The 26,616-nt window shown below is 44.5% G+C and overlaps 1 protein-coding gene and 1 non-coding gene across 4 annotated transcripts in view; both read left to right on the top strand.

Moving 5' to 3' along the window:
- LARGE1 (LARGE xylosyl- and glucuronyltransferase 1) overlaps nt 1-26,616 on the top strand; it is a 603,452-nt gene that overhangs the window by 210,771 nt on the left and 366,065 nt on the right. The gene's annotated exons all lie outside the window — the stretch shown is intronic.
- Nucleotides 4,652-4,789, top strand: LOC137775999 (small nucleolar RNA SNORA76). Its single transcript, XR_011076123.1, has one exon. It is a non-coding gene; the product is annotated as a small nucleolar RNA SNORA76 (small nucleolar RNA).

Raw genomic sequence — 26,616 nt, 5'->3', positions numbered from 1 at the left:
ATGCTGTACCTGGGCAAGGGACATTATCCTCAAGGGCATTTCCGTTTCTGTTGGTGATACTGCCCTGACCTGCTGGCTAGGTCGAGAAAGATACACTGTATGAAGGAAAGGTACTGATTTGGGTCTGATACAGCCCTCAGCCATCAAGCAGCAATCCCAGTGTCACCTCCTGCAGCAGAATCATGGAATTTAAAACTGGGAGGGGTCTTTTGAGGTTGCCTTGACTACTCCATCCATTCGTACATACATTCATGTATCCAACAAATATTTATCAGCTGACTACTCCATGCAGGGTTTTCCACTAGGCACCATTAAGAGGCTGTTACGAAGCGTGAAATCCAGTTTGGAGAACAGGCATCAATCAAATGGGGAGTCTCTGAGGGTTGTCCTGACTCTACCACTGAATGGCCTGCAATGAAGGTTTTTTAAAAATTGGTGCATTGCAATGGAGAATGTGTAGAGCTACCCAATCATGGTGTCTGGACAACCCTGAATAGAGGAGAATGAGTTATGATGATAGACAGTTACTGGCTCAACAAAGAGCAGTTTTAATCTGAGTAGTCTTGGCGTGTTCAGTGCAATTAACTACTGGGGGAAAAATTATCTAGACCCTGGGTGCAAGTCCCAGTGTCACGCTTTTTAGATCTGTGACTCTCTGGTAAGCTATTTCACCAACCTGAGCACTGGTCAGAGGCAGCTCTTTCGGAGCAAAAAGATCATGTTTTTAGGGTCTAGGAAATATGGGTTTGAATCCTAGGTCTGCCACAAATGAGTGGTATGGCTTTTGAGAAGTCATTTACTTCCTGTATCATTTACTTCCTGTGTCTCGTGTCCCTCCGTGGTATAAAGATGGTCATGATTTTGATGGGTTGACTTGTCCCCCCTCAACATTCTTATGTTGAAATCCTAACCCTCAATATCTCAGAATGTGACTATGTTTGGAGATGGGACCTTGAAAGAGGTAATTAAGGTAAAATAAGGTCACGTCCAGTATGACTGCTGTCCAGTATGGACAGTATGACTGTCCTAATCCAGTATGACCGTTGTCTTTATAAGAAGAGGAGATTGGGACACAGACAGAGGAAGAAAGGAATATGTGAAGATACAGGGAGAAGATGGCTGTCTGCAAGCCAAGGAGAGAGGCCTCAGGAGACACCAACCCTGCCAACACCTTGTTGGAGACTTCCGGCCTCCAGAACTGTGACAAAGTAAATTTCCCTCGCTTAAGACACTCTGTGGTCCTTGGTTATGGCAGCCCTAGAAACCTACTACAATGACAAGTCACCTGAAGAGGTACAGTGACTCAGAAGACATGTTGTCATATGATGTCTGGGTTAAGGTGTGTGGCACAGGGCAGGCATCCTGGCAAAGCCAAGTGAAACAGGTTCAGGCTGGCATCTCCATCCAGGTCTCTGTGGACGCATTCACTACCACTGCCACCTTCTATGGCACCCTTTCTGGTGGATAGACTCAGGGTCTGGTGTACCGTCACGTTAACTAGATTCCTTTATAAATGCCAGCTCCTCTGAGTGTCAGCAGCTTCTCTTCAGTCTGTGGAGGCTGGTCCCATGGCAGTGCCAGGCTCCATTGAAAGCACTTTTTCTCCTCCAGGCCATGTGATGGTTGAGTCCTGAGCTATCCATCCTGGGAAATGGTCAAAGACCTTTTTCCTAAGGGTCCTACAAGGTGATATTTGGGGCCACATCGTTCTCAGCCCTTCAGACTTCGTCAGCCTGCTCGAGTGTCTCTACCTCTGAAAAACCTTGGCTTGGTCCAGCTGGCACATGTGCACAAATGTCCATTTGATGGGTCTCTGCTTGGAGATTCTGCAGACATTTTCAGAGCCAAGGACACATTGGTTCTCTCGTTTTTATCTCTGGCTTTCTCAGATGTGCTCGCTGTTGATTTTCATGGGGGTACTTGCCCAAGGCCTGCACAGTACTACTAAAATCACAACAGTGACACCAGCCACTTGGGTGTGTGGGTAGCCAGTGGGAGTCAGCTCCATCTGGAAACTAAAAAGAGAAACGCAATCCTCTTCTTTTCCTTCCCCCGGACTTTTCTGTATCTTTGCAGGTAGACAGGGCCAAGTAGAGAATTTACAAATTGACACCTTTTTTTCCCCAAGCAGCTTGATGTTTTAAAAAAAGTTCCTTTGATTCCAAAGAACTGGGAGCAGGGAGTAAGTTTGGCCGGGAAGCCAGAGCAGTTGGAGAGAGGTGGTGGTGGAGGGTTGCTGGTGCATATGTGCCTGGAGTCCTGTGTGCTTGGAAAATCTCGGTTGTACACTGCAAATGTAGCTGTAAACCCCAGCAAGAGGAACCTGATAACGATTTCCAGCTGTTAACACCTGGAGACTTCCAAAGTTACGAAGAAAAGAGCATCTCTGGCAAGCCAAACTTGACTTTTTGAATTTTGTTATTTTAGGTCAAATGCTGTTCCTAGTCATCTGGGCATTCCGTGTGTTTTACTGATGGACTCGCAGTGAAACCATCAGCCTGCTGGTGCCAGAGGGCATGGGAGGTGAGGTGTCCCTTTAGCAATTGGCAGGAGGACGACATCCCGCTCATATCAGGGTAGTAAGGAAGGGGAGTGGCTTTTCCCCTTCTTCCCATTTCTTTATTAGTCATAACATGATTCAGCTGGAATTGGTCTCTGTGTGCCAACTCTGGATCTCCTGGAGATGACTGAATTCTTACTTGATGATGGAGGTAATGGTTTCTTTTTCAGTCTGCTTTCAACCTGCAGTGTTACCAGGATGTGAACTGCTGTAGGATCATGAAGACTCTGTGACGGGAGCTGCCTTAGGGCAGACAAAGGCCAATGCATGGGTTTATACCTGTGCATTTTGAGGACAAGAACTTCTAATGGTAGGTTAGTTGTGCCAATGATCTAGGACCCAGGTATCTTGTGTTGATTTGCTGAATCCTTTCTTTAAAGCTATTCAGTCATTCTTTGCTAAGACTCTCCCCCACTCCCTCCACAGGGGAGTCCAAAATTACATCACATGGTTTAATAATTTTATTAGTGTTCATGAGGCCAAGACTTACTTGCTCCAGGTCACACAGTGGGTTGCTGGCAGAGCTGGGACTTGAACCTGTGACTTCTTTTCCCAGCCTGGTGCTGTCCCCCTTATACAGAGCGACTTCTGCCACTTTCTAGGAGTCCTCATCTTTCTACTCCTGCCCCTGCCCTGCAGAGGGTGCCCCGAGAGGGAGCCTTCCTGTGCTCTTCTGGGCTCTGATGAGAGGGTCCGTCTCAGCCACTGGAGGCCTGTGTCGGGATGTGGGCCGATCCTTGTGACTCTCCTTTGCTATAATGGGAAGCAGCCCTCAGAAGAGAAAGACTTGCATTTGTAGGCAGCCAGTCGGATGGCGTTGAAATAAACGCAGCACAGATCAAACTACACACAGCCAGCACATCGCGGGGAAGAGGAACCAAAATGGAATGCCGATTTTTCTCACCATCTTCTTTAGAAACCTTCTTCCTCGCCACCCACCGGATGATGCTGGCTGTTGGGGCAGTCTAGCATTGAGATGAAACGCTTAGGTTTGGGAGACAGCCCTGTTCTCAGATCCATTTATTGATGGATGTATTTCCCATTTATAGTCTGTGGGACCCTTAAGGGAAGTCACTTTTCTGAGCTTCAATCCTTTCATCTATAAACTGGGCCTATTAATGTCTCGCTTATAGATTTTAAGAGAGTTAAAATAATAGATGAACATAAAGTGCTTTCTTTGCACGACGCCTGGAACATATTAGCATTCAGGAGCGGGTCGGTGCTATTCTCATCAGCAGCAGCGTGATCGTTTTGACTGCCTCATTGACTTGGATGGATGTGGGAGTGTACGTAATAAAGTACCCAGTCTAGAACCTGGCCTATGGTTATCGTTAATAAATGAAAGCTGTTGTAGTCGTGTGGGAAAGCTCAAAGATCTGAGTAATTCAGCGGATACCACAGAACTGGAGGAATCTGGGACTTAGATTCTTCTCCCAGCCCTGTCTCCAAAGAACTGTATTGCCCTGGGCCAGTTGTTTTGTTTTATGGCCTCACATTCTGCATCAGTTGCATGGGGGTGACTGAGCTTTGTGGGATACTGAAAAGAGAGAACAGAAGCGAGGTGCCTAGCTCGGTGCTGGAATGAAGCCAGGGCTCCATCAACGGCCGTCGAATCTGAATTGCTGGTCCCATCAGCATCGCTTTTTCTGGAGAGTAAACTGTTGGTTCATCCCAAGAACTATAAATTGTGCTTACCCTTTAACTCAGTGATTCTATTCTTAGGAAGGTACTGTTCTCACATACAGATTCTAAAAGAAAAGGTGGAGCTGGGTAGAGTGGAGCCTGTCAGAGGGCTTCATAGCAGCGCTGTTTACAGCAGCTCAGATTGAAGACTCCACACGTACCCAGCGTTGTCAGGCATCTTGGGTGTTTTAATACCGTAGAGCCCTCTGGGGCTGTGGGGAATGTCAGATGCCTGGGAAGCGTACGTGGCTTTCAATTTGTGGGGTGTCCCATTGGGGAGGGAGTTGAGCGGTGGTGTGAAGGCAATGACCCGCTATTTTAACTGAGGTCCAGGGAGGGCTAGCGATTTTTGAAATCATTCCATTGAGCACCGTTCCCTGTGGGTCCCCTGCTTTGGCCACAGCCAAGGCACTGCCTTGGAACCTCTGCAGGGCCTGTCCCATGGCCTCAGGGGTCAGGAGGCAGTGCCAGAGCAAATCCAGCTTGTTCAGACCCGGGGCTGCTTAGATGCCACCTAGGTGATTCCTTTGGCAGCAAGTGACATTCGGTAAAGGGCACGGCTGACAGAGGCCTTGAAGAGGCGGGTGTTACAGGGAGAATGTGATGCACAGAGAGGGTAGGAGGGCACGGAGCCCGGAAGTGGCTGCAATTGTACGTGTAAAGGCCGTTCTGTGTGCAGCCCCTGGGCAGAGGCTTGTGGGTGCAGGACAGAGGGATGGTCTCCTCTGCCTGGGTTCTCTGATGGGCCTTGTGCTTGGGGAATGGAGCTTGGTCGCACGAGACTCGGGGGTCCCCCAATGGCACCGAGAGTGTGCCCAGAAGGGTGACGATCGTACATCCTCAGAGAATCCAGCGAGGCCGTGTTCACAAAGCTTTTGGCCCCGAGTGAGCACTCAGCGTGTCAGTTGTCTTCCCCCTTCCTAGAGGTGGGGGTCGGGGGGTGTTTATTTCAGCACGTGGCCTTTTTAGACATATTACAGTAATCATCTGGTCAGAATTTCAGGGAAAGCTCCCAATTTCCGGTGCCGTCCGGCTGTCCACTGATGCGTACGCATCCCTGATTGCAGCTCTACAAATATAGGTATGCGTCTTCGGAGACATTTGAATGGAATTGGGGGCGGGGGGCCGGAAATCGTTACGTCTACCAGGCGGTTATTCCTTCTTTTCATAAAGTCATTACAGCCTAGGATAAAAGAAATGAGAGTCAATAAAATGGGAAATTAGGCATGTGGTAATTCCTAAGATTTAAGACCTAAAAGTTTGATGATTCAGTGCTTTAGCGATCTTATTCTATCATCCCTCCGCTTAATATATCCTTTAGCCAGCAGCTCCACATTGAGGATAATTCAGCCTGGTACACAAATCCTTTTGTGATTTGGCCCGTGGCTTGCCTCCTCAGCTGGTTTCATCTTTCTGACATTTTTCTTTAACATTCCTGAAGGTGTACCTCAAACAGTGTATGTGTATAAATTTCCTGTGGCTGCTATAACAAATTACCACAAACTTAGCCCCTTAAATTAATACAGATTTATTCTTGTATACTTCTAGAGGTCAGAAGTCCAGCATCAGTCTCTCTGGGCTAATATCAAGGTGGTGGCAGGGCTGCATTCCTCGGCTTGTGGCCCCTTCCTCCATCTATGAAGTGCATGTCTCCAATCTCTGCTTCTGTTTTCACAATGACTTTTTCTCCGATGTCAGCTCTTCCTGCATCTCTCTTGTAAGGATTTTGTGATTGTGTCAGGTCCAGCCAGATAATCCCGGATGATCTCCCCATGTCACGATCTTTAATCGTACCTACAAAGTCTCTTTTGCCTTATAATGTAACATTTGCAAATTCCAAGAATGAGCACTTGGGCATCTTTGGGAACTATTATTCAACCTACCCTAATGTGTCTTCGTATCTTGTGTTCTTGCTGCCTCCGATGCCTTTTCCTGCCTTCTTTGCCAGGCTAACTCCTATTCAGAACCCAGCCTCAGGGTCTTCTCTGTAAGAAGACTTCCTTGGACCTCCTTCCTCTCCAGTCCCATTGATCTGGTAATGTGCCTCTCCTCCTTGCTTACCTAACATCTTGCACCTTACCCTTAGTAGCATTATCACACACCATATAGTTGTCAGTTTGTCTGTCTGTCCCAGTCGTCCTTGCAGACAGGGACTGCATTGTAACCACCTCCTTATTCCTACCACATAGGCCCATGGCTGCACTTCGTAGGCACTGGTTGATGGGTGTTCAGGGGACCAGGGCAGGAGCACACCTCCTGCCTTGAAGACATTCCCAAGGAGAAGCCCTTTGTCCTGATTTCCATGCAGCCTTGTGGGCCTGGAATTGCATTTCCTCCTGTGACCTGAGACCTTTGGGCTTCAGCATGTCCAGGTCCCATGTTTTCCTGTCCCTTCTGCTGTCTAATTCCCTTTGTTGGACTGCAGGAGATCAGCCTAACGAGGTGAGAGCAAAGAGACAATTTCCAATTAACATGTATATTGCTTTGCTTTTCTGTTTCTTGGCGAGGCTCTGAGGACAGGGATGGCTGCAGAAAATGTTCTTTCATCTAAATGATGTCCCTGTGGGGGGCTGGATTTGGGCTTTTTGCTGGGCTGTGGAGAAGAGTGGGTGTGGTAGACTCATGAGCCCAGGAACAATGAAGGCACAGAGGTCAATGCAGTAACTGCAAGTTTGATTCAGTCAACATTTATTGAGAACACACCGTGTGTCTGCTCCCATGCTAAGGCTTGGCGTCCAGGATTAATGTCTAGCATTTATTAAGTAGTTATTCTGTGCCAGACATTGTTCCTAGTTCTTTAATTCTATCACATCCTTGACTTGATAGAACTACCCTGTGAAATATAGGTCCCATGATTATCTGTGTTTTACAGATGAAGAAACTGAGGCAGAGACAAGTTGCCTTAAATGTTTTCAGTCCCACTCCAGTAAGTGGCATGGGCTCCAGAGCCCACTGCTGTACCACCTTGCTGATGGGGAAGACTCAGTCCCTCTCCCCAAAATACTCATGGTCTGGAGGTGACATCTGAACTGATAGCACACTGAAGGGCGAGTGGATCCACGGGTGGTCAGAGGCTTCAGAGGGCATCCCAGGCAGAAGCAGTTAAATAAAACAAAAGCAGGGAAGTGTGAAGGTAATTATTTTGTCCAGGGAAGAGTGAGTAGCAATTCAGGATGGTATAGGTGGCTTTTAGAGTTGTAGGAAAGATTGACAAAGAACGAGAGACCTGGAGGGACGGGAGGGTGTAGCCAGAGAATGCGTTTCCCAATCTGTGGTCTGGAGGTGAGCAGCTGTAGGTGAAGATGATGATTACAGTAATGTCTCTCAAACTGTGATGGACACACACATTTCCTGGGATTTTGTTAAAATGCAGACTCTGATTCATAAGCCTGGGGTGAGCTGGGGAGTCAGCCTTTCTGACGAGCTCCCAAGTGATGCTGACGTAGTCGGTACCTGGGTCATACTTTGCGCAGTGAGGTGTAGGGGGGATGAAGGTGCCACAGGGAGTGTGGGTGAAGGTGCTTGGAAATGATGCCCTTATTTTGCTGTCATGCTAGAGGGTTGGGCGGGTCTGTGATAATGTTCTCAAGAAGAATGGCAGTAGGTGGAGAGGAAGATGGGGAGTGGGGGCAGAGGTATTCCGCAAGAGGAGGAAGAACCTGGATTTTTGCAGATTCAGAGGAGGCCGTTGGAAAGAGAGTGGTGCGTCAGTGACAGGCTTGATGGCATGACAGCAGGTCCCCTGTAACAGTGGTTTCACCAGAGGGAAGCTTATTTCTCTCTCACATCCAAGAAGTCAGGGTGTTGGCAGTGTAGCGTGGTGCGGTACTTTAACGGTGTCGTTAGATCCCAGGATACTATCTTGCAATTCTGCCATCCTCAGCTGTGCGCCAAAGCACCTCAGCGTCCAGCGTGGCTCTTGGGTGTCAACATCCTTGTAGGCCAGCAGCCAAGAAGAAGCAGGGAGAAGACCAGGATGGGCACACATCTCAGAGGGCAAACTGCCTCTGGGTGGCCTTCCTGAAGTCCCACAGCCATGCTTAGCTGCCCTAGAGGCTGTCGGGTATACAGTCTTTTCTCTGGATGCTTTACTGCCCTGAATGGAAGCCAGGTTCTCTTCCTAAGCAGACAAGGGAGAATGGCTCTGGGGTGGCAACTTGGCAGGCCTTGCCGCAAGTGGAATCCATGGTGAGCATGTAAAGGTGGGGTGGGGGAAGTGGATGTCGAATTAATCAGATTTCAGAGCACACCTGAGTGACGGCCCCCTATGCTCATGGGGCTCTGAATGTTCTCTCGCCCTCTCCTTGTCCTAGTTCCTTAGTGCATCTCTCTCCTCTACCATAGAAAACCTATCCAAAACCTTCTTACCCTACATTGCCACCTCCTCTGAGAAGTCCACCAGGACTCTTCAATCAGAATCTGTCCTCCATCGCCTGAATGGAGTGTGGTCTTGGCACCTCCATCAGCCTTCATTTCATTCCATTTTATATTTTATTTAGTCATTTGCACACGTACCTCTTCAGATTTCGAGGCAGCATCTGTCCCCCAACGGTGCCTGGCACAGGATGAATTCCCAGGACATTTTAGTTAAACTTCAGTGAGTAGTTAAACTTGAGTGATCAAGCTGCTGGCATATGGTGCTGGGTGATTTTCCTGAAATAGGGCTTCTCAAACTCTAGACTCCATCAGAATCAGCTGGAGGGCTGGTTCTAACAACTCCCCCTTCCCCCAATTTCTGATTTAGGAGACTTGGGGGGCCTAAGGATGTGCATTTCTAAGAAGTTTCCAGATGATACTGATACTGCTGACCCCAGAACAACCCTTCAAGAGATCATTGTCCTTGAGAAACACCCAGATTTATTTCTTTCCCCCAGGGAAATGTGCGATGTAAATTAGGCCTGAAAATAGACATGGGAATTCAATACAGGAATATTAAGTCAATGGATGAACTAGTAGAGAAATATCTGAGGTCAAGAGTGCATTAGAGTTTTGTTTCAATTTTTTTCTCAAACAAATCTCCTATATCACCTAATCTTAGATGCTGCCAATTGTAACACACACCATTATTTTATATAAAGCCAAGAAATTTAAAAAGGCTTTTAATTAAGCTGTGACACAATGCTTTCTCATCCCTTTGAATCTTTTATACTTATTGTTTTTTATTTTTTTAACATCTTTATTGGGGTATAATTGCTTTACAATGGAGTGTCAGTTTCTGCTTTATAACAAAGTGAATCAGCTATACATATATTCCCATACTTATTGAAAGAGCCCTTTTAGACCAAGTTAGGTGGGTTTTATCATATTTTACTGCTATGCCTACATATAAAGGAAAATGTGGGCAAACATGATGGTTCAGGTATTTTTTTTTAATTAATTAATTTATTTATTTTTGGTTGCATTGCTGCCCACAGGCTTTCTCTAGTTGCGGCGAGCAGGGGCTACTCTTCGTTGCGGTGCGCAGGCTTCTCATTGTGGTGGCTTCTCTTGTTGCGGAGCACGGGCTCTAGGTGCACGGGCTTCAGTAGTTGTGGCTCGTGGGCTCAGTAGTTGTGGCTCGCGGGCTCTAGAGCGCAGGCTCAGTAGTCGTGGCACATGAGCTTAGTTGCTCCGCGGCATGTGGGATCTTCCCGGACCAGAGATTGAACCCGTGTCCCCTGCATTGGCAGGCGGATTCTTAACCACTGCACCACCAGGGAAGTCCCGGTTCAGGTATTCTTAAAGCTTCTTCGCATTGAGCCTCACTCTTTGGAATCCCTTCTCTACAGTGGCATTGCCATCTGTGTTTTCTCCATTGTACTGTCCTCTGCATCGTGAGCATCAGATTTCTTGTAAGAATCCTGAGAAAGCATTTGTGCCCACTTTGCAGCTCTGTGGAGCTAGCCTACTCCTGGCTCCTCTTTTGGGAATGTTGTGGACACATTGGACCCTCCACCTGCCCCTTCCCACAACCATTTGGGGCATAAGGGTTGAAAGAGTGACCCCCACCCCAACCCCCACCATTGTCTCCAGGATTTTCATGGAAGCCACTGACACCTATTGTGCACCTGTTGTGAATGTGCTAGCGGTGCAGCTGTGTTACCACTGCTGTAAGCTCTCTAGTTATTGCTGGAGGCTACTTGATTTCAGAGATGTTAGAATGTGGAAAACAGTTTGTCCTAGAATTAGTAAATTTTTAAAAATATCCACCACGTGCTGGGCACATGGTTCACTGTCACGGCTTTTCATATAATCCATCTCAGTTAATATTTACGACGGTTGTCAAAGGTCAGCGTTGTGACCTCAGGTTTAGAGATGAGGGCCTTGGATCCCCATTAAACATGCAGACAGGCGGCATGCATTCACTCTTCAGATTTATTGAGCTCCTACTATGTGCCAGTCACCATTCCAGATACTGGGAATACTGAAGTGGGAAACAGGTACAGTCGGCCATCCGTATCTGCAGGTTTCATATCCATGGATTCAACCAACCAGAGATCAAAAATACTCTGGGAAAAAAATTCCAGAAAATTTCAAAAAGCAACACTTGAATTTGCCGCACGCCAACAACTGTTTACACAGCATTTACATTGTATTAGGCATAATAAGTAATCTAGAAGTGATGTAAAATACACAGGAGGATGTGTATAGGTTAAATACTATGCCATCTTATATAAGGGACTTGACATTTTGGTATTCACGGGCAGGTCCTGGAACCAATCCCCCACGGATATCAAGGGATGGCTGGTTATAAGATTGAATCATATCTGTGCTATAAGAAGAAAACTCAAGATATGCCAGGTATTACGGAAGGCTTTTTGAGTAAACACTAGAGTGAAGCGAGGGTGCTCGCCATACAGATAACAAAAGGATGCAGGTTCCAGCCAGAGGAAATTGCAGATGCAAAGGTCCTGTGGCAGGACTGTGCTTGTCTTATTGGAGGAACAAGTCTACACAATTTTTACCTACAACACTGTGAGAGCAAATGCTTGGGAGTTTCTTCCCACACCAGTTTTCTGACTCTCAGGACTCCAACTGGTTGTCCTACGATTTAATGCTTGCACTAACTACCCAAAGTTAGTTCAGACCCCATGGCTTAAGGGCTCAGTTCCACAAGACTGTCCCGACTTCAGATTCCAGTCACATGTCTCAGGTTGGCACCTGTACTTCTGCTCAACTGGGTATAAATTCAGGGGGTTTCCACAAACCCCCCCATCTTTGGAACTCGAAGTGCTTTACTTACTATCCCTGGTTTATTATTATTATTATTATTATTTTAATTTATTTATTTATTTATTTATTTATGGCTGTGTTGGGTCTTCGTTTCTGTGCGAGGGCTTTCTCTCGTTGTGGCAAGCGGGGGCCACTCTTCATCGCGGTGCGCGGGCCTCTCACTATCGCGGCCTCTCTTGTTGCGGAGCACAGGCTCCAGACGCGCAGGCTCAGTAATTGTGGCTCAGGGGCCCAGCTGCTCTGCGGCATGTGGGATCTTCCCAGACCAGGGCTCGAACTCGTGTCCCCTGCATTAGCAGGCAGATTCTCAACCACTGCGTCACCAGGGAAGCCCCCTGGTTTATTATTAAAGGATACAACTCGGGAACAAGGCAGGGATCACATATGCACCCTCTCTAGGCATGCTTCTCCCAGGACCGTGATGTGTTCATCAACCTGGAAGCTGTCTGGACCCTGTCACTTAGGGGGTTTATGGAGGTTTCATTGTGCAGGCATGATTGATTGAGTCACTGGCCATTGGTGCTTAACTCAGTCTCCAGCCCCTCTCCCCTCCCTGGGCATTGGGCATGGGGTGGGGCTGAAAGTTGCAACCCTCTAATCATGCCTTGGTCTTTCTGGTGACCAGACCCCATCCTAACGCTCTCTAGGGGTCCCCAGTCACCAGTCATCTTATTAGCATACACAAGACACTCATCATTCCAGAATTCCAAGGGTTTTAGGAGCTGTGTGCCAGGAACTGGGCACAACGACCAAATATGTTTGTCACAGCAAGGAAGCCAATGGAGCTAGAGCAGTGGAAGCTCAAAAAATGCTTGATCAGTAGCCCAAGCTGGGATGTAGCTGGGCTGTGATTTCCAGATCTTTGGGTTCTAAGTTCAGGGTTTGTCCACATGCAGGTAAGTATGGGAAGCCATTTTAGATTACATCCTTCTCTGTTTCCTAGAGCGAGTTCAGTCTTTTAAGAAACAAACGTCTTGATTAATTCAACTGCAGTCACAAGGCAGAGCAGAAAAACGTTCTCACTGTTGTCACCACTGTGCTGCCTGGGAAGTACCCACAGTATCTGGCTCCTGAGTAGTGGTTAAACCAACCCAGGTAATGATGACAGCAGGTGTGGGAAAGTGGACAAAGGAAATGACATAGAAATACAAACACTTCATTCCCAGTGCGTGTTCTCAAAATAGAACATGGGACTTTCAACTCTTTCTTCTTTGAAGAACGTTGTCAAGGGAGAGACTCTAGCAGCGCACTGTAGAAGAAAGAGCAGAGATCAGCGTTCTGATCCCCGCTCTGCCAGTAATTAGTCATGGGACTCCCATCTATTAGAGTTCAGTTACAGACTAGAGAATGCATGAGTTTAAGCAGAAAAGGATTTGTTGCCATTATTAGGTGCCTTGCAGAATTCCAGGAGAAGCTAGAGGCACAGACTGTCAGCTGAGGGGCAGTTCTTGGAACCTCCCAGAACCAGATCGCCAGGGAAAGTGTGGTTAAGAAGCCACTGGGACAACTCTCCCCATAAGGACCACCTTGTCTGCTGGGACCTGTGAGGGCAGCAGGGGCACCATGTTTTTTGGTACTCATGAAGTTCAGGACTGAACTCGAGGATCTAATTACAGATGCCTCTGGAAAATACCAAATATCTCTCACTTATACTTGCCAGAAAAGAGTCAAGGCAACAGAAGAGCTGCCCTACCCCCTGATGTTCGTTTTTGCGTCTAATCTCACACAGGTGTATCTGCTTGGTGAAAACTAAGTTTCACAGTAGGTGTCCAAGATGTAAAGGCATTTGGAGAATGTCTGATTTGTTTCTCAGTGTATGTAGGGGAAATGTTAAAACAATCCTATTGTAAATGGGAGAGGATAAAGGGAAACAAAGGGAGGTAAGGTTTCTGCACTTCACTCAAACTAGTAAGCTGTCTGTCAGCCCTAGCAGGCGTTGCTAAGTTATGTAGATATAATGCAATATTCAGAGCAACCACTCCAAAAGCCATACAAAGAGATACCTTGTTGAAAAACACCATCAGCAAATAAATGGAATTCTAAAGAAAAAGCTTGAGGATCCCACAGAAAGCCAGGAAAAACTACCATGAGATGCCACCACAAATCCACCAGAAAATGGCTAAAATTAAAAAGACTGACAACATCAAATGTTGGCAAGGGTGTGGTACAACTGTAACTCTCATACTTTATTGGTGGGAATATAAAAGGGTTCATCTGCTTTGAAAAGAAGTCTGGCAACTTCTTATAAAACTGAATAGACACCTGTCCTCTGACTCTTCCGTTCCAATTGTAGTTGTTGCCAAAACTGTAAGCAACCTAGGTGCTCATCAATAAGAGAATGGATAAATGTGATATATTAATATGACGACATAGCTCATATTGAGCAGTACAAAAAACCAGACAGCTGATACATGCAACAACATGGGTGAATCGCACAAATGTTACACTGTGAAAGAAAGCATACCCAAAAGATTATATACTTTGATTCCTAATGGACGAAGTTCTGGGATGGGAAGAACCAATTTATAATGGAAATAAATTTTAAAAGTGCTTACATATAGGGAGTGTGGGCAGAGATTGAGTGGGAAGTTGGTTGAGTGAATTACATCATTAGCCCAATATGGTCTGTATCTTAAAAGTGGTTTGGGTTACATAGGTATAGATATTTGTCAAAACTCACCAATGGTTGGTCTGTGCATTTCGTCGTATGTAACTTTATTAAACCCAAGTTATTGCAGTACATACCAAAGTGGCTAGAGAATAATGGGCTGACGACTAACTTACTGTTTTGAAATGCATTTAAAAAATGGGTTGATGGATGACTAGAAGGATAGGATATGATATAGCAAGTATGATGTTAATAATGGTAGAATGTAGATGTAGGGATAACATGTTCACTTTAAAATTCTTTTACCTTTACTGTACGTTTGAAAACTCTCATAAGAAAATGTTAGGGAAAAATCTTAAAAAAAAAAAAAAATCATAGAATGTGTGGTCCCCTCCTCTCCTGCCTCAGGTGGTGGTTGGTTGTTAAGAAAGTTAGTCCAGCTGTCTGGCACTATGTTATGGGACATGGTGATTTTTGCTGAACTGAATATAGAGCAGAAAGGACTCAGCACCATCCACAGAAGATGCCCAATAAGGACTTAACTACTTCTCTTAGTCTCAAATGATAGTCCCAAACTCTGATTTCTTTGATTCCCCATCCTGGCCTCTCCACCCCAGAGTCAGTGCCAGCCATGCAAAGACTACAACTAGCCATTTCAGAGATAAGGTTAAGTGTCAACTTTTATAGTTGGAAGGGACCAAGGTGCGGGACTACCTAATCCTATTTCTCTTTTTGTGCTAATTTACCTAAATCAATTGGGTCATGCAAAAATCTTAGATGATTTTGTTAGGTAACAGTAGTGGCCAAAAAGTTTGAGGTGAAAAAGGGTTAACTTCCCACTACATCCTCACTATATTCATTAGTCAGGAGAAATCAGATGATTCAAGCAACCTGAAAAATATCAATATCTCTGCCTTCTGTCGTTTCAGATGCTCTGGCCAGCGCCTTGCAGACAGGCTCATGAGAGGCAGGCATGGCAATGTTATAGGGACCATTGCTCTCACCCTCGTAGCTGGTATCAGGCAAACAGAGAGCGGTCTTTCCAAACAGAGGCTAGAAACAAGACTGCTTAGGGATCACCCCTGGGCTGGCATCACTAAGGATGGTGATTCCAACCTCTCTAGGTTTTCAGTATGTTTATGAAAAGGAGGAGAGAACCTCTGAAATATTTTAGCCAGCCCACATTTCTTGAAAACCTTCTCTCACCAATGAGCCCTCTTTTCTATCATTCCATATGCCATTTAACAAGCTGCTATGTCACCAAAAAAAACTCATTCCAAAATTCACTACATCCAGATATTGATAACCTACTACCTACAGCCTACTTCTGGGTTGAGGTTTTCCAAGTAGAGTGCTTCTTGTTTTAATTGTCATAAAGTATATATAACATAGGGAATTCCCTGGTGGTCCAGTAGTTAGGACTCCGTGCTTTCATTGCAGGGGGCCCAGGTTTGATCCGTGGTTGGAGAACTAAGATCCTGCATGCTGCGTGGTACGGCCTAAAAGAAAAACCCAAAAACAAACCCAAAAAAAACCCCACAAAACAATATATATACATACATGACAAAATTTACCACTTCAACCATTTTTAAGTGTACACTTCCATGGCATTAAGTACATTCACAATGTTGTGTAACCATCACCACGATTCATTCCCAAAACTGGTTCATCACTGCAACTTCTCATTTCCCCTCCACCAGCCCCTGATAACCTCAGTTCTACTTTATTTCCATAAATTTGCCTATTGTAATTACCTCACATATGTGGAATAGTGCATTATTTGTCCTTTCGGGTCTGGCTTATTTTACTTGGCAAAATATCATTAAGGTTCACGCACATAGTGGCATGTGTCAGAATTTCCTTCCTTTTCAAGGCTGAGTGATACGCCCTTGTATGTATGCACCACATTTTTGTTTATCCATTCATCTTTGGATGAATATTTGGGTTCTTCCACCTTTTGGGGAGTGGGGGACTGGATAATGCTGCTGCCCCTTTTTTAAATACCTAAACTTTATACAAAGTACATATCTCGATGGCATATTTCGGGGGATGCTGTTTACATAGGGAAAATTTTTATTTATGCTGCAAAAATCAATATACTATTTTAAATCAAATAATGTATTACGGTTAAGTATTAAGTCCTAGACCAGATGCAACTGGTAGAAAACTGGAACTGTGTGTAGACATTCTGAGAAGACTCCAAGCATCAACAGACCGGGGACGTGGGCCCGGGGTGCAGCCGGCGCTGAGAATAGCCAGGCGGCCTCGCGCACAACAACTGCACGCTGACAGCCATGCGGACGATGTTCTGATCAGGAAGCAGCGGGTGTTTTTAGCATCTTACATCCTCTCAAGAGAAGTTGTCACTTGTGTACAGGTGTTTTATGTTTATGATGTCTTTATTTCATTTTAGGAAACTGGGAGGAGGGAGTTGGCTTCACATCTAATGCATTGTTAAGTTTTAATTACAATCTTAATTTATAATTTTAATTATAACTTTTCCCAGTGAAAATTGTGGGAAATTGGTTCCCTTTGGTTAGCTTTGTGGCACGCGACATTTTATTTTCAGGAATGAATTATTGGAATAACAAGGGAGATGCTTGCCTTTAAAGGTATATTACAGAAACTGAAACGCAGAAGAAGGAACGTGGGTGCAGAGGCAGGAAGAGTCCTGCTCCCCCAGAGTTCTTGGTGCTGCCTGGAGAAGAGCAGGGACCCCCCCCACCGCTCCCAGGCCCTGACCCTCCCTGGTTCCTTAGGGGTCTCCCGTTGGGTCCATGTCAGAACCATCGAAGGGCCCAGAGAATAGGAGGAGGTTAGGTGTTGAGAGGAGTCCTAGCCTTTGCCACTGCTTGTTAAAAGTCAGCCATGATGGGCCAGGACACACCGAGAGGCTTAGGAGAGATGAATGGGGCTTGGCCAGTTTTTGCGTCTGAGCGTGTAGGGGGAGATGTACGCACGTGAGCCGAGAGACGTGTATTTTGCTTGCTGACTTGCCCACTCCTGGCCTGTGAAGGGCCGTGTTCCAGTCTTGGACTCACAGGCTTTCTTACCGCACAGTCAATATTTGCTGGTGAGAAATGAGTCCACTGGTACCGCTGCGTCCAATACTCGGCCACGCTGATTCTCTCTGATCAATGTCGTGTGCGTGGCTTGTAGTGTTAAGGCAACACCAAATCTATTTTTAATTCTCCCCTTCTTCCCATCTTTTGGAAAAGTGTGAAACCACTCTTCCTGACCAGCAGCCTCTCCTCCTCCTGCCCCAGATGTCAGTTGGATTAACACTTTGCTGTTGGGGATGCCTCCACATCTGCTTACAGCACGTGGAAAGCAGCGGCGTGGAGTCCTTGCGGGGTTTCAGTATTCATTCTCTCTTGATAACGTCCACAGAAATTTACTCTGCTCTCAAGCCAGAGGGTGATGTGTGCAACTGCCAGGGCTGCACAGTCAGGCTGGGCCCTCCCCAGGAGAGGGCTGTTGGGCCTGCTGCCTCACCGGCTCTAACGCAGCTTCTGGAACTAGGAAGGGACCCTCATGCTTTGAAGAGGTTCCAAAGGAGGGTCCCTGGGAGCCCCTGATCTGTGCAGCGGCAGTGCCTTTGTGGTGCTGGACGAGTCCAGAAGAGTGTTGGGTGGATAGATGCTGTGTGGGAGGACCAGCCCAGTGGGACCCCCTCCCAGGGCTGGCCTCGCTGGCTAGAGGGACGGACCCATTAGGCCAGATGGAGATGGTCCAAATGCTGCCCTTCAACTTGGTTGCCTTTGTCAAGGTCTCGGGATCTCTCTACCTAGCCCACCCCTTTTTTCTCTTCCCCCTTCTCTGATTTCTTTGCCTTCTCGCTGTCTCCCATCTCACCTAAGGGGAAAAGGATGCTTCTCCCTCTTTTTTTTTTTCTCTCTTCCATGCTCTCTTTCCCTCCTTTCCCTCCCCCCTGGTCTCTAGTCTAAAGAGCATGAAATGTGTCTGAATTCCACCTCCTGTTGATTATTGGGTGTATTAACTTGGGTACCAGCATCTTCAAGGGTTGACTGGGGATGCAGATGCCTACATCTGGGGTGGTTGGGAGGACTGAGTGATCAGAGCAATCACTAAACTTGTATAGCTCTGACGTTTATATGGCACCCTCTGGCTCTACATGTGTGCATTCAATCCTCACGACCACCCATGGGACAAGACTGTTATCCTCAATTTAGATGAGGAAACTGAGGCCTAGAGAGGTCCACCAACTTGCTGAAAGTCATAGAGCTATTATAGGGTGAAGCCTGTGTTGGCCCCCGGCCTGCCTGGCTCCTCCCTTCACACCATGATAGGATTACCCATGGAAGCATCTAGTACATGGGGAAATGATGTGTATTGAACGTCTATGGGTAAAAGTTCTTTAACATGCATTGTGAAAAATGTACATTATAAGTATTTAAAAGATTATTTATTTATATCGTTTTTCTCCATTTTTTTTTAATTTTTGAATTTTATTTAACTTATTTTTTTATACAACAGGTTCTTATTACTCATCAATTTTATACACATCAGTGTATACATGTCAATCCCAATCGCCCAATTCATCACACCACCATCCCAACCCCCCCGCGGTTTCCCGCCTTGGTGTCCATACATTTGTTCTCTACATCTGTGTCTCAGCTACTGCCCTACAGACCGGTTCATCTGTACCATTTTTCTAGGTTCCACACACATGCGTTAATATACGATATTTGTTTTTCTCTTTCTGACTTACTTCACTCTGTATGACAGTCTCTAGATCCATCCACGTCTCAACAAATGACTCAATTTCGTTCCTTTTTATGGCTGAGTAATATTCCATTGTATATATGCACCACAACATCTTCATCCATTCATCTGTCGATGGGCATTTAGGTTGCTTCCATGACCTGGCTATTGTAAATAGTGCTGCAATGAACATTCAGGTGCATGTGTCTTTTTGAATTATGGTTTTCTCTGGGTATATGCCCAGTAGTGGGATTGCTGGATCATATGGTAATTCTATTTTTAGTTTTTTAAGGAACCTCCATATTGTTCTCCATAGTGGCTGTATCAATTTACATTCCCACCAACAGTGCAAGAGGGTTCCCTTTTCTCCACACCCTCTCCAGCATTTGTTGTTTGTAGATTTTCTGATGATGCCCATTCTAACTGGTTTGAGGTGATACCTCATTGTACTTTTGATTTTCATATCTCTAATAATTAGTGATGTTGAGCAGCTTTTCATGTGCTTCTTGACCATCTGTATGTCTTCTTTGGAGAAATGTCTATTTAGGTCTTCTGCCCATTTTTGGATTGGGTTGTTTGTTTCTTTAATATTGAGCTGCATGAGCTGTTTATATATTTTGGAGATTAATCCTTTGTCCGTTGATTCGTTTGCAAATATTTTCTCCCATTCTGAGGGTTGTCTTTTCGTCGTCTTTATGGTTTCCTTTGCTGTGCAAAAGCTTTGAAGTTTCATTAGTTCCACTTGTTTATTTTTGTTTTTATTTCCATTACTCTAGGAGGTGGATCCAAAAAGATCTTGCTGTGATTTATGTCAAAGAGTCTTCTTCCTATGTTTTCCTCTAAGAGTTTTATAGTGTCCGGTCTTACATTTAGGTCTCGAATCCATTTCGAGTTTATTTTTGTGTATGGTGTTACGGAGTGTTCTAATTTCATTCTTTTACATGTAGCTATCCAGTTTTCCCAGCACCACTTATTGAAGAGACTGTGTTTTCTCCATTGTATATCTTTGCCTCCTTTGTCATAGATTAGTTGACCATAGGTGCGTGGGTTTATCTCTGGGCTTTCTATCTTGTTCCATTGATCTATGTTTCTGTTTTTGTGCCAGTACCATATTGTCTTGATTACTGTAGCTTTGTAGTATAGTCTGAAGTCAGGGAGTCTGATTCCTCCCACTCCATTTTTTTCCCTCAAGACTGCTTTGGCTATTCAGGGTCTTCTGTGTTTCCATACAAACTGTGAAATTTTTTGTTCTAGTTCTTTGGAAAATGCCATTGGTAGTTTGATAGGGATTGCATTGAATTTGTAGATTGCTTTGGGTAGTGTAGTCATTTTCACAGTGTTGATTCTTCCAATCCAAGAACATGGTATATCTCTCCGTCTGTTGGTATCACCTTTAATTTCTTTTGTCAGTGTCTTATACTTTTCTGCATACAGATCTTTTGTCTTCCTAGGTAGGTTTATTCCTAGGTATTTTATTCTTTTTGTTGTAATGGTAAATGGGAGTGTTTCCTTAATTTCTCTTTCAGATTTTTCATCATTAATGTATAGGAATGCAAGAGATTTCTGTGCATTAATTTTGTATCCTGCAACTTTGCCAAATTCATTGATTAGCGCTAGTAGTTTTCTGGTGGCATTTTTAGGATTCTCTATGTACAGTATCATGTCATCTGCAAACAGTGACAGTTTTACTTCTTCTTTTCCAATCTGTATTCCTTTTATTTCTTTTTCTTCTCTGATTGTCGTGGCTAGGACTTCCAAAACTATGTTGAATAGGAGTGGTAAGAGTGGACATCCTTGTCTTGTTCCTGATCTTAAAGGAAATGCTTTCAGTTTTTCACCATTGACAATGATGTTTGCTGTAGGTTTGTCGTATATGGCCTTTATTATGTTGAGGTAGCTTCCCTCTATGCCCACTTTCTGGAGAATTTTTATCATAAATGGGTGTTGAATTTTGTCAAAAGCTTTTTCTGCATCTATTGAGATGATCATATGGTTTTTATTCTTCAATTTGTTAATATGATGTATCACATTGATTGATTTGCGTATATTGAAGAATCCTTGCATCCCTGGGATAAATCCCACTTGATCGTGGTGTATGATCCTTTTAATATGATGTTGGATTCTGTTTGCTAGTATTTTGTTGAGGATTTTTGCATCTATATTCATCAGTGATATTGGTCTGTAATTTTCTTTTTTTGTAGTATCTTTGTCTGATTTTGGTATCAGCGTTATGGTGGCCTCATAAAATGAGTTTGGGAGTGTTCCTTCCTCTGCAATTTTTTGGAAGAGTTTGAGAAGTATGGGTGTTAGCTCTTCTCTAAATGTTTGATAGAATTCAACTGTGAAGCCATCTGTTCCTGGACATTTGTTTGTTGGAAGATTTTTAATCACAGTTTCAATTTCATTACTTGTGATTTGTCTGTTCATATTTTCTATTTCTTCCTGGTTCAGTCTTGGAAGGTTATACCTTTCTAAGAATTTGTCCATTTCTTCCAGGTTTTCCATTTTATTGGCATAGAGTTGCTTGTAGTAGTCTCTTAGGATGCTTTGTATTTCTGCAGTGTCTGTTGTAACTTCTCCTTTTTCATTTCTAATTTTATTGATTTAAGTCCTCTCCCTCTTTTTCTTGATGAGCCTGGCTAATGGTTTATCAATTTTGTTTATCTTCTCAAAGAACCAGCTTTTAGTTTTATTGATCTTTGCTATTGTTTTCTTTGTTTCTATTTCGTTTATTTCTGCTCTGATCTTTATGATTTCTTTCCTTCTGCTAACTTTGGGTTTTGTTTATTCTTCTTTCTCTAGTTCCTTTAGGTGTAAGGTTAGATTGTTTATTTGAGATTTTTCTTGTTTCTTGAGGTAGGCTTTTATAGCTATAAACTTCCCCCTTAGAACTGCTTTTGCTGCATCCCATAGGTTTTGGATTGTCATGTTTTCATTGTCATTTGTCCCTAGGTATTTTTTGATTTTCTCTTTGATTCCTTCAGTGATCTCATGGCTATTTAGTAACATATTGTTTAGCCTCCATGTGTTTGTGGTTTTTATGTTTTTTTCCCTGTAATTCATTTCTAATCTCATAGCGTTGTGGTCAGAAAAGAGGCTTGGTATGATTTCAGTTTTCTTAAATTTATTGAGGCTTGATTTGTGACCCAAGATGTGATATCCTGGAAAATGTTCCATGCGCACTTGAGGAGAAAGTGTAATCTGCTGTTTTTGGATGGGATGTCCTATAAATATCAATTAAATCTATCTGGTCTATTGTGTCATTTAAAGCTTCTGTTTCCTTATTTATTTTCATTTTGGATGATCTGTCCATTGGTGTAAGTGAGGTGTTGAAGTCCCGCACTATTATTGTGTTGCTGTCGATTTCCTCTTTTATAGCTGTTAGCAGTTGCCTTTTGTATTGAGGTGCTCCCGTGTTGGGTGCATATATATTTATAATTGTTATATCTTCTTCTTGGATTGATCCCTTGATCATTATGTAGTGTCCTTCCTTGTCTTTTGTAACATTCTTTATTTTAAAGTCTATGTTTTCCAGTATGAGTATTGCTATTCCAGCTTTCTTTTGATTTCTATTTGCATTGAATATCTTTTTCCATCCCCTCACTTTCAGTCTGTATGTGTCCCTAGGTCTGAAGTGGGTCTCTTGTAGACAACATATATATGGGTCTTGTTTTTGTATCCATTTAGCAAGCCTGTGTCTTTTGGTTGGAGCATTTAATACATTCACGTTTAAGGTAATTATCCATATGTATGTTCCTATGACCATTTTCTTAATTGTTTTGGGTTTGTTTTTGTAGGTCCTTTTCTTTTGTGTTTCCCACTTAGAGAAGTTCCTTTAGCATTTGTTGTAGAGCTGGTTTGGTGGTGCCGAATTCTCTTAGCCTTTGCTTGTCTGTAAAGCTTTTGATTTCTCCATCGAATCTGAATGAGATCCTTGCTGGGTAGAGTAATCTTGGTTGTAGGTTCTTCCCTTTCGTCGCTTTAAGTATATCATGCCACTCCCTTCTGGCTTGTAGAGTTTCTGCTGAGAAATCAGCTGTGAACCTTATGGGAGTTCCCTTGTATGTTACTTGTCATTTTTCCCTTGATGCTTTCAATAATTTTTCTTTGTCTTTAATTTTTGCCAATTTGATTACTAAGTGTCTCGGCGTGTTTCTCCTTGGGTTTATCCTGTATGGGACTCTCTGTGCTTCCTGGACTTGGGTGGCTATTTCCTTTCCCATGTTAGGGAAGTTTTTCAACTGTAGTCTCTTCAAATATTTTCTCTGGTCCTTTCTCTCTCTCTTCTCCTTCTGGGACCCTTATAATGCAAATGTTGTTGCGTTTAATGTTGTCCCAAAGGTCTCTTAGGCTTTCTTCATTTCTTTTCATTCTTTTTTCTTTATTCTGTTCCACAGCAGTGAATTCCACCATTCTGTCTTCCAGGTCACTTATCCGTTCTTCTGCTTCAGTTATTCTGCTATTGATTCCTTCTAGTGTAGTTTTCATTTCAGTTATTGTATTGTTCATCTCTGTTTGTTTGTTCTTTAATTCCTCTAAGTCTTTGTTAAACATTTCTTGCATCTTCTGGATCTTTGCCTCCATTCTTTTTTCGAGGTCCTGAATCATCTTCACTATCATTATTCTGAATTCTTTTTCTGGAAGGTTGCCTATCTCCACTTCATTTAGTTTTTTTTCTGGGGTTTTCTCTTGTTCCTTCATCTGGTACATATCCCTCTGCCTTTTCATCTTGTCTATCTTTCTGTGAATGTGGTTTTTGTTCCACAGGCCGCAGGATTGTAGTTCTTCTTGCTTCTGCTGTCTGCCCTGTTTCGCACCGCCCTAGTCTCAAAGCTTCCGCCCCTGCTCCTCAGGCCAGGTCCCCTCCATTTTAATTATACTTTTTTTTTTTCCTCTTTATGCTTCTAATTACTCCCTTCTCTTGGAGACTTGGCCCAGCACTCCTTCTTCTTTCCTTTGGTCTTTTCTACTTTTTGGGCTACCTGCAGTTCCTCCTTCCTTTTTTGTTTGTTTGTTCCCCAAAGATCCCCCTTCCCTTTTTGTCTCCCTAAATTTCTCCTCCTAGCCCCCTGCTCCATGCCTTTTTTTCTTCTTCTTCTTTCTTTCCCCCTCTCTGTCTCATCTCTGTGCTTTTATCTATCTTGATACTTGCCAAACCAAATCCTGAAACTCCAGCAGGGTTTGAAGTCAGCCCCCAGACACACGGCATGACACAAGCCCCTGGAATCATGCTTGCTTGGGACTTCCTGTTTCACGATGCACAGGAGCAGAGGATGGAGTATGGCTCCTTGAGCATCCATCCGGGTTCACTGTGTATTGACTCCTGTTACAGGAAATGGACCACAGGCAGAGAGAGATCACTACCGCATGACCGTGGCTGAGAATTCCATCTCCCCAAAGTCAGAACAGTTTGGAATGAATTTTTGCGTTCCTCATAACTTAGCCAGACACACACACACACAGACACACAGGCAGGCAGTAAATTTGTCAACCCATACAGTAATACTCAGTTCTAAATATGGGCACGGTAGGAAGAGAGATGGTTACTGTGGGAACTATAATTTTTAATTTACTGCCTTGGAGCTCTAAACCAGGGCCTGATGTTTAATGTAGTGTTTTTACATTTGGGTATGTGCTCAAGAGAGACATAAAATCTTGCAAAGGTCCTCCTGAACTGGAGAAGGTTCAGACCAGTGGCAGGGAGGGGGTTGAAAACTTCAGGAGGTGCAATGGGGCCAAGTAGTGAGCATGTAACAGTCAGAAGGGAAGAAGCAGACACATCCTGGGGAGCCCAGCTAATTAGCATGGGGGGTGCTTAATGACCAGCCAAGGCCATTTCTGTCAACTTGAAGATGAGGAGACCCAGGTCCAGAGAGGGGTCGGAGAGGGGTCGACGTGGCCAGGGAAGGAGGGGCAGGAGCCAGAGGAGGTGTTCAAAGCAATGCACCACACGGGGGATTTGGACTCCAAAAATCTAAGCTTAAAGAGATGCTTACCACTTAGGTTCTACTTCAGGTGTGCCAGGCAGTGTTCTCAGCAGTTAGGACTCACTCGTCTAATCTTCAGCGTGTCTCTGTGAGGCAAGTACTGCTCTTCTTGTGGCTGCTTTATAGATGGACATTATGGTATAGAGGGCGTCAGTCCTGGCTTTTATCCCAGGTGTTCCAGCTCTTGAGTCCCTATGCTGAACTGGCTACGTTTCACTGCGTTTAAATCCTTACTTGGTTACTTCCTAGCTGTGTGATCTTCGGTAAGTTACCTAACTTTTCTGAGCCTTGACTTCCTCCCCAGTCAAATGAGGACAATCAGACCTCCCACATGTGGTTGCAGTGACTCTTGGGAGAAAACGAACATATGGAAGTTCTCTGCAGGCATGACGTTTTATTGTTTACCATCCATGGAGAGAAACTGATTGAGGGCCCTTTTTTTAAAATTGAGGTATAGTTGATTTACAGTGTTGTGTTAGTTTCAGGTGTAGAGCAAAGTGATTCAGTTATACATACATACGTATATATTTTTTTCAGATTCTTTTTTCCATTATAGGTTGTTACAAGATATTGAGTATAGTTCCCTGTGCTATACAGTAGGTCCTTGTTTATCTATTTTATACATGGTAGTGTGTATCTGCTAATCCCAAACTCCTAATTTATCTCTCCCCCCTCCCCCCGCCCTTTCCCCTTTGGTAACCATAGATTTGTTTTCCTTGTGAGGGCCCTTTTCTTGAGGAATAATAGGACAAGAACTGGCGTTGGGGATATTTCGGCTTCTTAGGTAGACACCCCAGGTTGGCATCGCGCCTACCTGATGAACAGGTCCTCTTACTGCCTCCCCGCCCCCTCCCGTCCTGCCGCACTTGGCCAGCACGAGCTGTACCTGAGCCGTTCCCCCACCTCCCGGCGTTTCAGGCTGGCAAGGTTTCTGTGCGGCTCTCGTGAGCGGAGTGGGATGCAATGCCTTTTCCAACATTCCTTCACTCCATGACTGTTTATTTTGCACCTATTATGTGCCACCCATTGTCCTCAGCTCTGGGGGTACATTGATGACTAAGAGAGTCTTTGTGCTCGTAAAACTTGCTTTCTAATAAGGGCAATGGATAAGAAATTCTGTCCACTAGCAATGAATGTTATAAAATAATCAAGGTAAAGAGATGGAGCCCAAGGGGCTGAGTGGAGAGTGGGGTTTTGGCCATCTTGGATTAGAGGGCTGATTGGAGCCAGGGAATGGAACCAAGCAAGGATCTGGGGGAATAGTGTCCCAGATGGAAGGAATGACACATGTAGCCATCTTGAGGCCCAGCAAGATTGATGTACTCAAGGGACAGCAAGGGGGAGGAGGCGAGAGCAGAGGGTTAGGCCAGTGCCAGTGGTGTGGGCCTCACAGATGCTAGTAAGGAGATTGGTTTTGATTTTAAGTGCAGCAGGAAGCCATTGATAGAGGGTTGCCAGATAAAATACAGGGTGGCCAGTTAAATTTGAATTGTGGATAGACCACAGTTAATTGTGTAGTTTGGACATAACTGGGCGTTCTGTATTTTTATTTGCTAAATGCTGGAACCCTGCATCGATGGCCTCATAGCAGGGGCCTGCTGTGTGGAGAGAGTGTTGGCTGGGAGGAATTTTATAGTCGGAACCGGGATGGAGGCTCTTGTCTCCCAAGACAGAGCTGGTGTTGGTCCAGGCCATGGTGTTCCCAAGTGGAGGTGCTAAGAAGTATTTGGATTCGGGATATATTGTGATACCTATGGGACTTGGTGATGGATTGGATATGCCAGGGAAAGAGAGTCGGGCAGTCCTAAGCTGGTTCCTTAAGCTCTAGTTCACGAGAGGAA

This window comes from Eschrichtius robustus, chromosome 13, assembly GCF_028021215.1.
Source record: "Eschrichtius robustus isolate mEscRob2 chromosome 13, mEscRob2.pri, whole genome shotgun sequence".
Lineage (NCBI taxonomy): Eukaryota > Metazoa > Chordata > Mammalia > Artiodactyla > Eschrichtiidae > Eschrichtius > Eschrichtius robustus.
This window is presented reverse-complemented; position numbering and strand designations above follow the sequence as displayed.